Here is a 4,787-nt window from a genome sequence, read left to right on the forward strand (position 1 = left end):
GCATATTGTCCTATTACGTCTACAGTCCCATTAAGGACTGCATATTGTCCTATTACGTCTGCAGTCCCTTTAAGGACTGCATATTGTCCTATTACATCTACAGTCCCTTTAAAGACTGCATATTGTCCTATTACGTCTACAGTCCCTTTAAGGACTGCATATTGTCCTATTACATCTACAGTCCCTTTAAAGACTGCATATTGTCCTATTACGTCTACAGTCCCTTTAAGGACTGTCTATTGTCCTATTACGTCTACAGTCCCTTTAAAGACTGCCTGTTGTCCTATTACGTCTACAGTCCCTTTAAGAACTGTCTATTGTCCTATTACGTCTACAGTCCCTTTAAGGGCTGTCTATTGTCCTATTACGTCTACAGTCCCATTAAGGACTGTCTATTGTCCTATTACGTCTACAGTCCCTTTAAGGACTGCCTATTGTCCTATTACGTCTACAGTTCCATTAAGGACTGTCTATTGTCCTATTACGTCTACAGTCCCTTTAAGGACTGTCTATTGTCCTATTACGTCTACAGTCCCTTTAAGGACTGCCTATTGTCCTATTTATGTGTGATCAGTGATCTTTATTCTATTTTTAAAATGAAGGAAGTAAAACTGTTCGATCTGTTTAGGCATAATGTGCACGGGCGCAAGCTAACGTGCATGCCTGAGCGCATAAATTCGGGCCCAAAACCACGCCCTGTCTTAACCTAGCAGAATTAGAACCAAAGACAAAGTATACAGGAAGAACCAGAATCATCCTTTAAATAAAATATGTATTTTCGTTATGACTTACTAGCTTGGGAACCAAGCGCTACTGAGGCTACTAAAAGTTACTCCCGCCGNTGTTACACTATCAATGATATCATAATTAGTCTGTGCAGAGATTTACTGTTTAAACAGCCTGTAAAAAGGAGGTTATGTAAAACAGATGTATTCGGTGTTTACGATACCTACAAACTAACGTTAAACTTTTTAAAATATTATTTTAGTCTTTTTTGGGAGGGGGGAGGACATGGTGCCCATTTTTTCAACCTATCTTGTAAAAAGATTTTAAAACATTTCCGTCTTTTTTACTTTTAATTCTTCAAATGTTTTTTGACATGTGTTTGGGTGCGGTGTATAGTGATATTTTGATATTTGTTTAAAGGGAGTGTTTGCGAAAAATTAAAGGGGCTATAGGCTTTTGTTTTTTAAATAATATTTCGCTGGCGCTGGATTTTCAAACATTCCTGGAAAAAAACAGAATGTCGTCTTCATTATCAAAAATCCTCGAAACAGGAATAAATGTTTTCAAAGTAACTCTCAGGTCATAAAAAAATTAAAATAATATGAAATATCAACTATATATGAATGTGTCGAAAAATAATCGATGACTATTGGATGTAATATCTGAATGATTTGTTTGGAATTAAATTGATTTTTTACGATCCGAGTTGAATGTTGCAATTTTCTCCTGAGAGACGCAACAGATAGAAGTAAGAATAGTAGCGATCAAAAGCGCTTATATTTTACCGTAAACCTATACCCCCTTTCATTTTTCAAGAAAAATCCCTTTAATTACAAATATGAGAGGCATAATGTTGTAGAGAAAGGGATATTACGAAACAAAAAAGTAATTCAACTTGGTACACAAAATTGAATTGAAAAAAACTTAACAATTTTATCCAAATTGAAAAAATATGTTTTTTGGGGTCACCCTGTAGGATGCAGGAAATATTACGTGTTGGCAATCTACGCTAATTCATTCCACTGTTTCCTAATAGATCATCTACACAGCTACGGCTAAACTTATACAAACAGGGGGTATCAAAACAAGCCTAAAGAGACTGTAAGTTTAATTTCAAATGACCCTCTTTGCAAGGATTCACAACGGTTTTTTTGAAACCGATTGACGTTCATCGAGAAGAGAGATTTTTCTGTTTAAAAATATTGAAACCCGCTTGAGTTCTTCTTATACGCGACTGTTCGCTATTTACAGTCTGAACTAAATTACGCTTACAGTCCCTTTAAAACAGTGGATTTGGATATTTCGAGTTACAAGTTCTTTTTAAATTTCGTAATTTGTAACCTTGAGTTTTTGCCACAAACTCTGATTTTATTACCCTTATATATTTGTGTCCCAATGTTGCAGACCTTAGATTTTTAAACTTTGAATTCTGTTGGACTACATAACCTAAGTTTCAAATATCAATGGTTTACATCATCAGGTTGCAAAGATATAGGGATCAGAAATAAATTGTTCCATTTCTGTTTGCTTGATAAACGCAACGGTTAAATCGATTCATTGCTAAAGGGGATTGGAAGAAAAAAGTTTTTAAAAAAGTCATGATAAAGTTCGAAGGAGGGTTGCGAAGCGCTGTCAATTTCTACTTCAATATCCCAAAAAATCTTAATTGTTAATTTTAATATTTTATCTGTATATTCAATCCTCTGTAAATATTTCCTTATCTAATAAGAATTTAAAGTGTAAATAGTTAGTTTTGAAATTCTTTAAATTGTCTCTTATTTAAATTGTGTACTGTTCGGGTCTATGTACTTTCGTGCAAATCTGTAACATTTCGCCTAAAATGGGCCTGATTTTTTACTCTTCTGTAAAGATATTTTGCTTTGTAACGTCTGGATTAATTCACGATATTACTAACTATATCGACTATGACGACAAATAATGTATTGTATGTATTCAATAATGATTATCTTATACTACGCTATTCATATTGATTTTTTAAAGAGATTTCCATTGGTCTCGATTCCTTTGGCTTGGAATGCTCTTGATTCAGTATTCAAAACTCTGCAAAGTAAAAAGTATCGCGTAAAAAGTCTCTGATTGATAAATATGAAAATTTCGAGTTTAATTAGTTGTTTTGTTATATATGTTCAAGCCACTAGATTGTTTTATGTTTCTATAATTTCTTAAAAAAATACTTGTTAACCATGCATCAGTTTACCCAACTACCTGCTCCCATCTCTAACCTTCTTCAAAATATACAAGGATTACAAAGATAGCTAGCAGCAAGGTTATATTGCAAGGAAAGTTTATTGCAGTTGCGTATACTCTGCGTACATATTTATATCAGTTCTCTCTGGGCGGAATTTATAAACAAAAATAGATGCATCAGTGTACACTTAGTATCATATTCAAGGAGGTTAAAAGCATTAATTTTCCATAATTTTGATAATTCACATAATAGTTTCCTATGACCAGAATATTTCATTGATTTTTATGTGAAAGATGGATCCCTTGTCAGGCTTCGACATCCGTCTTGTGTTTACATTACCGCCCAGACGTACACTCCACTACAAAACATACATACCTCTGAAATACCTTTCCTTACATTATAACCTTGGCTAGGAGGGCTTTGTGAAAACAGCAATGAGCTATCCAAGCTCTCCTGCTGCAGTTGTTTTACCTATATTTATTGTACTAATGTTTTCTTAACATCTTTTTTAATTATTACCGCAGTAAAATATATGTTTTGATTTGTTTTTATTCAAAAATATATCTAAAAATATATCTAAAAATATATCTAAACATATATCTAAAAATATATCTAAAAATATATCTAAACATATATCTAAAAATATATCTAAAAATATATGTAAAAATATATCTAAAAATATTTCAAAAAAATTAAAGCTAAATCAGGGGCGGACATAAGGATTCTGTAGAGGGGGGTAAATATTTTTAATTTGGCGCGCNATTTACCCCCAGGATTCTAGGGGGGGGTAAATAACCCCAATAACCCCCCTTATGTCCGCCACTGAGCTAAATTCAGTTGGAACTTATTGCAGTAGGAAAGGCTGAGTTTATAAAATGAGGTAGCAGGGCTGTAATAACTTTAAATACACCCTGAACTCTAATAATTACAGTTTTGTTGACTAAAATATGAATTTGTTAAAAGGATTTACGGTCATGTAATCACCATAAAAGCTAAAGGTGCACTACTACAAACAAAAGATTAAGAAATTGTGGAGATGGAAAAACATGGAACATTTTTAGGTGTAAGTAACGGTCCTTCCTGAAATACTAAATGCACGATTTTACGTGGAATGGCGTGTACGATTAAAATCTTGTTATTGATCTCCATTTGAGAGCTATCAAGAGGAACAAAAATGTTTTGATTTTTTAGAATGTAGCCGGATTTTTCTAATACGTGAGCGTAAATGAAAACTAGAGAAGGTACGAGGTCACAAAGTATTACCAGTCAAGTTTACAGGAGTTTAATAAAGGACTCACTCCTGTATACCGAGTCCATTAGCGCCTGATCCAATCAGGGTTCAGCCATGTGTTTGGTGTCTATTCTGAACAAATAGAAATTGAATGGCAGTGACATCTATCTTGCTATCTATCTCATTATCCAATTAGAGATAAATCCTTATATCGGCGCTAAACAGTAAATGGAAATATTTACTTGTACTGAAACTATAGAAGACTAAATCTTTATGCGTTTTAATGCGTTCCTTCACGCATCCAGGCTCTTAGATTAACAATTCTTAATTAAATTCTACATCACTTAGAGCTGGCAGCAACATCGCTTTTTAAATTCCCATAGGTTTGGTACTAATGGATCTTAGAGATCTTTTAACCCATTGTTTCTTTTATATACTTGCTAAACTCGGAGCTCTTGTGCAGTGTGAAGTATTGTTTATCTTGAACGTTTGATCTCGATATCCAATGTGGACACTTTTTGATTGTATATAATGGGAATGTATAGGATGGGAATGTATAGGATGGGAATGTATAGGATGGGAGTGTATAGGATGGGAATGTATAGGATGGGAATGTATAGG

The sequence above is a fragment of the Eurytemora carolleeae genome, unplaced genomic scaffold (genome assembly GCF_000591075.1).
Source record: "Eurytemora carolleeae unplaced genomic scaffold, Eaff_2.0 scaffold1399, whole genome shotgun sequence".
In the NCBI taxonomy this organism is placed as follows: Eukaryota; Metazoa; Arthropoda; class Copepoda; order Calanoida; family Temoridae; genus Eurytemora; species Eurytemora carolleeae.